Source organism: Thermobia domestica, unplaced genomic scaffold (assembly GCF_964235325.1).
Source record: "Thermobia domestica unplaced genomic scaffold, izTheDome1.hap1.1 HAP1_SCAFFOLD_660, whole genome shotgun sequence".
In the NCBI taxonomy this organism is placed as follows: domain Eukaryota; kingdom Metazoa; phylum Arthropoda; class Insecta; order Zygentoma; family Lepismatidae; genus Thermobia; species Thermobia domestica.
This window is the reverse complement of record NW_027656370.1, coordinates 86,678-97,128: the sequence shown is the minus strand read 5'-3', so window position 1 is coordinate 97,128 and position 10,451 is coordinate 86,678. Positions and strand designations below refer to the sequence as shown.

The following is a 10,451-nucleotide window of genomic DNA, read 5'->3' as shown; positions in this document are numbered from 1 at the left end:
ATCGTACTTAAGTGTGCATTTAATGTCATTACTATGTTGCAAAAGAAATTTAGGAAAGTTTTCTGATCCGCTCTGTTCATGATGTCATTGGGGCATAGTAATGAACAATAATAAATGTCGAGAACATATTGAACAGAGTAATTTCAGCCAAGCCAACGCAAGAGAGAAACATGAGTGCTTTAAGAATGTTGGAAATTCCTTTGTCTAGCATGAAGTACATGAGAATATGTGGTATGAGGTTTTCTTCCATTGCTGAGAATCTGGGCTCGACTGTCCTGTCCTCTGGGTAATATGAGCCCGATGTACGCAAATATCAAAAAAATGTAGCTAGCGACAATACAAAAGGTAATGATCTTATAATTAATAATGTAGTGGGAACTAAGCACATCGCTGTTTGGAGTATTCTAAAGTTAGTGTGACTTCCTATGGGCTTCAATTACGATCGACGACTACACATATACTAATTAATCGAATAGCAGCGAGAATTTCGAATGAAACTAAGCAACTATCTCAGACACTTTTGATGAGTCTGTATATCGAAAACAATTCATTTCAATCGTAAATCTCCTCTATAAAGGGGTTTGTGGCCCTCATAAGGGCCGATTTGTATGAGATATAGGTCTTACATTTATGCCTTCTTCTCAGTTTTCTTGGGCAGAAGTACAGCTTGAATGTTGGGCAAAACACCACCCTGAGCGATTGTAACTCCAGACAACAACTTGTTTAATTCCTCGTCGTTACGGATAGCTAACTGCAGATGACGTGGAATAATCCTAGTCTTCTTGTTGTCACGAGCAGCGTTGCCTGCCAACTCAAGAACTTCAGCTGCCAGGTATTCCATGACTGCAGCCAAATACACGGGAGCGCCAGCACCAACTCGTTCGGCATAGTTACCCTTTCGCAAAAGACGATGGATTCTGCCTACTGGGAATTGAAGGCCAGCCCTGCTGGAGCGGGACTTGCTCTTTCCCTTGACTTTTCCACCTTTGCCGCGACCAGACATTGTTCAATATTCTTTCGTAATAAGATGAGAGGAAAAATTGCGGCCTCCCATGAATCAAGTCAGTTTTGTTACTACTTCAAGCGTGCACCCGAGTGCATCAAATGAAAAGCAAGGCAGTTGGCGCGAATTGAAACACGTACTGTAATTTAAATGAAGTCGATAAATCGGCGGACACATCTAATTTTGCTGAACGAGTGAGTCATCATGCCACCAAAAACTAGCGGAAAGGCTGCAAAGAAGGCTGGTAAAGCCCAAAAGAATATCTCCAAGGGAGATAAGAAGAAGAAGAGGAGGAGGAAGGAGAGCTATGCCATTTACATCTACAAAGTTTTGAAGCAAGTGCATCCTGACACTGGCATATCTAGCAAAGCTATGAGTATCATGAACAGCTTTGTTAATGACATCTTCGAGCGTATTGCTGCTGAAGCTTCTCGTTTGGCCCATTACAATAAGCGGTCAACTATCACCAGCCGGGAAATCCAAACAGCTGTGCGCCTTCTTTTGCCTGGTGAACTTGCCAAGCACGCTGTAAGTGAGGGTACGAAGGCTGTTACCAAGTACACAAGCTCTAAGTAAAAATCTTCTTCAAGATTTTTCATTTCAAACGGTCCTTGTCAGGACCAACACATTATTCGAAAGAGTTAAATCACGAAATTTGCTTCATTCTGTTATGTAGAAACACGTTGAAATCCAATTTCTATATGCTGTTAGTAAAAAAGTAAAGCACATAGCGGAGATGTGTCGTGCTTGTATACGAAAGGCATTTACTCGCCGGAGATCTACACTTAGTCATAATAATTTACTTTTAAAAAGTGGTAATACATTCCGTGTTAAGTATAGTAGTAGGTGCACACGGATCGGAAATCAGGTTATTTTAATGTGCCGTGCAAATAAACAGGCTGTTAGTGTAAGAAATAGTGGGTATAACGCTTAGAATATCGATTAATCGCTATGAAATAATGTTGATAAATTATCTCTTGAAAGTACTATAAAATTAATGTTTCTAGTATTTTCGTACTTGAAGGATAATGAAATTTGAAAAAGAGATGCCAACAGCACCTGGTGTTCCCAGGCGGTCACCCATCCAAGTACTGACCAGGCCCGATGCTGCTTGACTTCGGTGATCGGACGAGAACCGGTATATTCAGCATGGTATGGCCGTTGGCGAATGCATATGGCTTCGAGTGAGTTATTGTAGCTACGTAGGTTTGTCGGTGAATACTCAAAAAGACCAGCGCGTGGAAAGCGTTGCTAATTGTTTTAAGTAATGCATGATTACGAAATTATCGTGGTGAACGATGTGAGAATATTCGTCTTTGTGAAAAACAAAATTAGAAAAAGTATACCAACAGCACCTGGTGTTCCCAGGCGGTCACCCATCCAAGTACTGACCAGGCCCGATGCTGCTTGACTTCGGTGATCGGACGAGAACCGGTATATTCAGCATGGTATGGCCGTTGGCAACTACCTTTTCTTCAATGTCCTGTTAAGGAAGTATGTTTTAAGTAAGAATTGACATTATTAACTATAAAGGCAAGCATATTAACGTCGTTAACATTACTTGGAATATACTAATATTCGAATAAATATTTGAATGTTCGAATGATGAGTGATTCGGATGTTCATAGTGCCACTGTGTCCTATCGAGTTTACTATCACGAACCACGTATGAAATTGTATATAAATAAATAAAAATAAATCCTTTATTAAGTATTGATTACAGGAAAAAGGCAAACTTACATTCTTTAATGTACACAATGAAATGTATGAAAGATATTTTTAAGATATGTTTCACTTACCCTTTATAACGCAAGGTAGTTTTCAGTGTAGCATTCTCTTCAGCTGCGAGATAACGTAAGGCAGATGATCATTCAGTCGTGAAGCACTAAAATGTAATATACATTTTAACTATTATCGATAAGAATTATTTACTGCAGGGATGCAAATAAAGTGAGGCAAATTAGTAAATAAAAACCGATACTGTAACTGATAATATAATTAGTTGTATCTGTATTAGTTGTATATACAGTAATCGCACGATTATCCGCGGAGTTGGATGTTGGCATAATCGCGCATAATCAGCAGTATGAGCAGAAAAGGGAAATGAAATGAAATATTTAGATTTACGTCGCATACTTATACCGGTTACGCTAAAGGAGACGGTGATGATGAGTACTGAATGAAGAAAGTGGGAGGAAACGGGAGAAACCCGAGAAAACCCATGAGCACGGTCTTTATGCACGACAAAGTTCACACGGCACGAGCTGGGATTGAATCAGGGACCCCAAGCACCGGAGGCCAAAAAACGGACAAAAAGTCTTTCGTGCAACTTTCGTTTTCGGTAAAAAGTTTACACATAATTTAGAAAGAGTAGTTTTCTGGTCTTTTTATTTCACAAGTTGGTTCATGTCTATATTTTTTACATGCATAAAAAATTTTTCAACTCCCTTGCTTATTTCCTGTTAAAGACCTCTACCTCTGATTGTATTTTTTGCACATATTCTTATTGTTTTCAGACAACATTTCTAAAAGCGTAATTTATCGTCAGCAAGAAAAGAAAAGGAAAGCCTCGGATAGTGGAATGTGTACTGTATATATATATATATATATATATATATATATATATATATATATACGTATTAGTATATAGTTTTATTTTATACGTCTCCTATTATTACACAATGTGCAGATATTGTCAAAGCGCAAGTAAATATGTATAACTCCCCGTTCTGCACTTAATAACTTGAAAGAAGTTCGGGGAAGGTAGTGTAACAGAAAGTGCAAACAGAAATGAGGGTTTAAAGGCATTTAATATTATTCCGTAGTAGTATGATTTTTTGTAAAAAAAAAAATATATATATATATATATATATATATATCTAAACATACATATTCAATGATATAGTAAGAGGTTAGCAGCACTGATAGAACTGCAGAAAGTACAAAACCGTTAATAAGAAAGAGAGAGAGATGGTGGCCGCTTTTGTGCTTTTCATTGGCTAATTCCGAATTGCGCGCGAATACGTACGAGATTTCTTTCTTTTTCCTCTTCGCAGCCCAGATGTTGCCAATTAGAAGTTTTTAGTACTACATTTGTATGAAAATGTTGCCTTTAAGAAATGTGGTTTGCATACAGAGAAAAGAGCAAAATGAATATTTACCTTAGTGGGCATGAAAAAAGACGAAACATTTTGCAAGATGGACACACGAACTTCCTTAATGCAGGCGTTCAGTACATTATTGTAAAGAAAAAAACACTAAAAAGAATTACTTCAATATCCCTAGCAACATTCAACAATTCATAGAGAAAAATCTTTATTTTGAGAACAATGGAAAACTATGTAATTGTAGATAACTACTAAATTTAATGATTAAGGAAAACGTTTAGGCCCGGCCCTTCAGAAAGAAAGTGCACAGAATATTCTCTCATGGAAGCAATTGCAAAATCAACATTTTGTTTGCAGTTATAATTAGAGGATCTATATACAGGGTGTTCGAAAAAGAATGTATCCTCTTGAAAGAAAATATTCTCTGGGCCCCTAATCCTTTATATACCGAAAGGAAGTTTGTATAGCATTTTTTCTTACCTTCGTTAGAAGAATTGAAAGTGACTACTATCGTGACACGGGAGATATTTAATCGATAGTCGAATTACTCACATACTCGAATGAACACGTCTCTTGTAAGGAGAGGAAAGGCTTCTGTGATCCGCTATCGCAGCTGTGTCATATCTGCAGAGAATGTTAGGACACAAACGTGATCTTTGAGAGCCTCGTGAAAAGAAGTCGCATAGTATCATGTGTGGAGACATCGGGGCCATCTGAAGAACGCTTCATCATTAGGACCAAGGGCGAGTTACGAAACACTCTGGGATATATTTATTAACATAACTTCTCGTCATTCTGCAAGTGTGGTGGAGCTCCATCCTATTGGAAAAGGAAACCTCGGGAGCCCTCTTCATGTGTAGGTATCGTTCACATCTGAAGCATGTGAAGATAGATTACTGTACTATCGTGTACCTAAAATCATTTTCTACGAATACGAACATGTCTACACTGAAGGCAGTGCAGCTCTTTTTCTCTTTTTTTTGGTCATGTATTGTAACGCGGGGCAATGCACACAATAACATGTAATGTTGTGTATCATCATAAAGGGCCAGGGCGATGATTGGATCTTGATGGACGTGGAGAACTGATAGGTGATGTGAGTGGTATTGTGATCTATGGTTGTATGTTTACTGATGAATGCATAAGGAGAGGTGAAGGGGTTGCCTTTTTTTTTATGTCGATCGGGAGGGAAGCGATTGGGAAACTTTTGACTTTGTTTTTCAACCGAATATATTGATTGAATAGGTCGCCGACAATTTTACCGGGCGTCACGTCGTTGCCTTTTTCATGTCGATCGCGAGCGAAGCGAGCGTTTTTTTTTTTTTTTTTTTTTTTTTTTTTTTTTTTTTTTTTTACCGACAATATGTATTGAATCGGTTGCCAACACCTTTAGGGGCGCGTCACGTCCTTCTTTCTGTGCTGATCGCGAGCGAAGCGAGCGCGAAATTTTTGACTTTTTTTTTTTTTTTTTTTTTTTTTTTACCCACAATATTTATTCAATCGGTCGCCAACACTTTTAGGGGTGCGTCACGTCCTCTTTTCTCTGCTGATCGCGAGCGAAGCGAGCGCGAAATTTTGACCTTTTTTTCTCTTTTTAATTCTTTTTTTTCTTTAAGAAAAAATATTGATTTCATAGGTCGCGAACATTTTTACGGGATGCAACATCGTTTATTTGTTTTTCCAACCGTGTTTCTGTCTTGAGCCCCCGCCAAGTTAACTTTATGGTGGACAAAAACTATGTGCGGTGGGTTACCGCGGGGTTCTCCCGTTTCCTCCCACTTTCTTCATTCCACCACCATTTCAATCATTTCTCATAATCAGCGCCTCTTTTAGCCTAAGCGGCATAACGTGGGACGTAAAACAAAGATTTCCTTTAGTTGCTTTCTGTCTTGATTACGAGCGCGAAATTTTTTACTTTTTTTTTCTTTCTTTTGATATTATTCATTTAATAGGACGGCAACACCTTTACGGGCCGCCGCGTCGTCGTTTACACTTCTTCAGCCCATATTCTTTCTGCTTGTTCGTTTTCCGGCATCTTGTTATCACCGCCCGCGGCAATGCCTATGTCTTTCATCGCTTTTTGAAGCAAATCTTTAATAAATATGCACTCTCACATTTGTACTAATATGCATACCACAGTGGATAGACTGTAACTAGGAAAGCAGAAGCCTGCATATCATATTATTTAACAGTTGAAAGTGAACTGTCATTTTAAGTTTGATTTTGATCAGATGAGTGCAGTTCAACTCGTCGACAATTGTGAAGATTCTCGAGGTTAGGGACCATCCATTTTGTGCTTTGTAATGAAAATGGCTGCAGCCAAACTTCTCTGATCTGAATGAAACTTGGCATGATGATACATCTTGACCTGCTCTACAAGTTTATTTAGTATTTTCCGTTGCGCAGGCTTTTGCTTCTCCAGGTTCTCCCATGGAACTGAGAAACGTATTCAGTCGAACTTCTGCGGTAAGTCAGTATATCATCCTGAGAAGTTTGATCGAGATAGCAGAGGTTCGACTATTCGTTTTTCAATTCCATGTGATATTACAACACGGTGAACTAAATTTATATAGAAACACTTTGATTTTGTTTTGTTTTTTGCTAGCATTAAACTGAGAAAATGTTATTCAATAGACAGAGAACACCACTCAAAGAAAAGTACATCATAAGAATATATATATGGTTGCTGTGGTTCTCGGTTTAATTTGCTAGTTAAGAAACTTGCTCTAAATAAGTACATCTTACAGGTGAAAAACTAAGCCAGGCGATAGAATTAAATATAAAGTTATACACTTTTATTTTACGTTTACTAGTGTTGGGTTACTACTGTAAAATAAGTCAGTATATATGAAAGATAACTGTATTAGGTACTATTTTCCACCGGCGGTGTATTCTTGCATAGTGTACTTAATGTTTACAAGCGGGGCGCTACTAGTATGGATGCATGACAAGTGCTATTGAAACTCGAAAACTAACTGGTTTCCACTACCCTTGCTTATACGTATACCCGCGTCGCCTTCGCTCCTGTTCACTTTGGACGCACATTCTTGCTATCGCTCAGGCCCCCAGCTTTCTCCTGTTTTGGCTCCCTTAAATAGTATTCGTGCTTTTTATTGGCCACCTGGCAAAGCACTTGTAATGATTTTACACCAGTAACTCTAAAATACATGTGTATTACTTTATTTAATTCTGTCGTCTGCAGAATTTTTTTTTTTTTTCGTACAAATATGCCTTTTCATGCAGAACACTGAATTTTGCCTGTAAATTTTTGAGAATATGCTGTGACGAAACTTGAGCACCGTTCTTCTTTTCTTTCTTATCACGAGTCTTCTTTAGCCTAATGAGCACAATCATCACACGATAACGACTATTCTTTTCATTTAACTTGTAAACAAGTTGAACTAATAATAATAATTGATGTACAAAGGAGAAGTGTCCTACATATTTGAGGTAAAAAATAAAATAAATATACTTCTACTTCATCCGTGTTTACAAAGTTAAATGTTATCGATTTACAAAAAATGGTCACCTATCCACACACTGACCAGGCTCGACACTGCTTGACCATACATATTAAAACATCGGTCCCACTGAATACACAAGTAGTAAGCACATTCACATAAAAATAATTAGGATTACAGTATATAAAATGCGTTAATTAAAATAGCAAATGCCTTACCTTATCACAGGCGATCCAAAGCCACTGCACATCATCTGCTACGCACACTATATTCCTCCAATATTTCACTCACTTCCTATATCACGCAACAGAAAATATTAATAAAATTCACTTAGCAACATTTTCATTTTTAATCAACAATACGTATAACAATTAAGAATAAAATTAATTGTGAGCACATTGTTATAATTAGAATACTGTTTTTATTCGTTTACAAATATGGGATTAATATAGAGCTGGCAGCAACAATATATACAACTCATCCTGTATGTATCGTAAATCCTAACTTGAGAAGACATCTCTGACGCAAACAATGAGACAAGAAATCAAATACTATATCCGACACATTTGGGGTTTATTGAACTTCAATGTTGGAAGATACCACCTTGTCGGTAGTACAAATGTAATATCCTTACAACACGCGGAACTTTTGCCAGGCATATCTAGGAATTTGGGAAGATTAATTGATATCCTTAATGTGCAATGTATGATTATGACGCATTGTTATGTACACGCAGACGGAACCAGGACAATCTATAGATGACATTTGCACTGTGTTTGGACAATTTGTTCGCAGAAAATAACCGTTTTTGTCTATGAATACTTGAGAACATGGAAGGTATGAGATATACATTTTATGCGCAAATATTATAATACAAATCATTGTTAGTTTGGTGGATGCGTGAAAAGAAAGAAAAGGAGTAGATTTTTGCAGACGTCCGGATATAAAGCGAGAACTGAGAATACGCATCTATAACATCTATTTTCTTTGTGTTAATGATATCGATGAACTAAACGGGGAAACTAAAATACAACTGTTTGCAGTATAATTCGAAGTATAGTCAAGTGCAGAGGCGTACTCACGGGGTGTCCACCGGGTGCGGACTCCTCGCAAAAGTTCCTAAGTGAACATACATTTGCAGACTTTCTCATTAAATGTAGTTATTAACAGGGAAAATATTGATGTATCATCAATATAAATCTGATCTTACACTTCATCTGTACTCTGTCTGTATCATGTTTTTGTGAAAAAGTAAGTGGAATATTTATCGTGTTTTCGAATGCAGAATAATAGTATATAGACATAGTGGCTTGTAGTATTGGAACCTTGCCCCCCGAAGCTTGGATCCCTTAGAAGAAAAAAAATGCATGCGCGCCTGGTGAAATGGTTAACGAATTCAGTTCACTCGATGAATCGACAGATAGTAATACACATTTCGACAGATCGACAGCATTCGACAGATACAGACATATGAAAGTAGCACAAGAATTAGGCGAAAGTCCGTGCGTTTCCTCAATTCACGTAGGAAACAACAGAAAATATCAACTACCATAAAATAATCCGTATATATATTTAATTTATTTGGAATAAAATAAATATAGAAACAACCTGTTCATACATAACTACGGTAAGTGCGTTAATTGCTAACGTAAGAACAAATATGAAACAAGGCACAAAATAAAAAAGAAAAATAAAGTTAAAGGGAATAAATATTTAGGCTTGATTGTCATTCGTATTAAGAAGCTGGGTAATAAAATGTTAAAATCTACAGAAAATTATGAAATTAAATCAGGATTTGAAATAAAAGTCTATACATTGGAAGTAGGCCAGGGAGTTTGCAAGGCAGATGTGTGCGACACGCGTTACTTTATAGATTCCCTTCATTGAACTATAGTAAGCAGTACGAAGATGGTACTTTGCGTATAATCACAGGAAGGATTGAAGTTAATTACCATGGTAATATAATTATTTATTGATAAGTATTTCCATGTTAAATTATGAAAATTATAAGCACAAGGAGGGTGAAAAAGTAGTGTGACCGACTTAGCAATGACTGAAACATAAAATAGAAAAGCGAATAAAAACAAATGCCTTTTGAGTTATGTGGAATAAAGTTTCTTCTAGCCAGTAAGGAAGAATAGGATCTGGTGCATTCATTGAATACCTGAAAAAAATCGTTTATCAAAATAGAAGGAAACACACTTATCGTTGTGGCAACTACGAACTTCTGTTTACCTCAGCCCGCCTCAGCAAGTGCTTTCTATCCGGTCCGCGCTCCGTAACCAAACTCAACGCTGCCTGCTAGCGAAAATTTCATTCTTCAGTATCGTTGAGTTTATTGCAGAAAGCAATGGCAGATACGGCATCAGCACCTGCAGCCCCGGCACAGGCTTCTCCTAAGAAGTCTGCAAAGCCTAAGAAACCAAAAACAACACCTTCTCATCCAAGAACATCAGAAATGGTGAACAACGCCATCAAGAATTTGAAGGAAAGGGGAGGAAGTTCACTGCAAGCTATTAAGAAATACATCTCTCAGAACTACAAAGTGGATGCCGAGAAGCTTGCTCCATTTATCAAGAAATACTTGAGAAGTGCAGTTGCTTCTGGGTCTTTGGTTCAGACCAAGGGAAAAGGTGCATCTGGATCGTTTAAGCTTAGTGCTTCATCGCTGAAGGAGAAGCCTGAAGGTGGATCTTCAACCAAGGCGAAACGATCAGCATCAAAGGAGAAGAAGCCTGCGAAAAAGCCAGCAGCTAAACGTCCCAAGAAGACTGGTGAAAAGAAAAAGGCTGCTGCTCCCAAACCTAAGAAATCACCATCTAAAGTGAAGAAGGCAAAAACTCCCAAGAAGCCAAAGGCCCCGAAGCCAAAGAAGGCTAC

General features: G+C 37.7%; 2 non-coding genes across 2 annotated transcripts; both read right to left on the bottom strand.

Annotated features, from left to right (window-relative positions):
* Window positions 1-2,050: 2,050 nt before the first annotated feature.
* On the bottom strand, window positions 2,051-2,169 carry LOC145677146 (5S ribosomal RNA). The gene has a single exon (XR_014129643.1). It is a non-coding gene; the product is annotated as a 5S ribosomal RNA (ribosomal RNA).
* A 177-nt stretch (window positions 2,170-2,346) lies between these two features.
* Window positions 2,347-2,465, bottom strand: LOC145677151 (5S ribosomal RNA). Its single transcript, XR_014129648.1, has one exon. It is a non-coding gene; the product is annotated as a 5S ribosomal RNA (ribosomal RNA).
* Window positions 2,466-10,451: the final 7,986 nt, after the last annotated feature.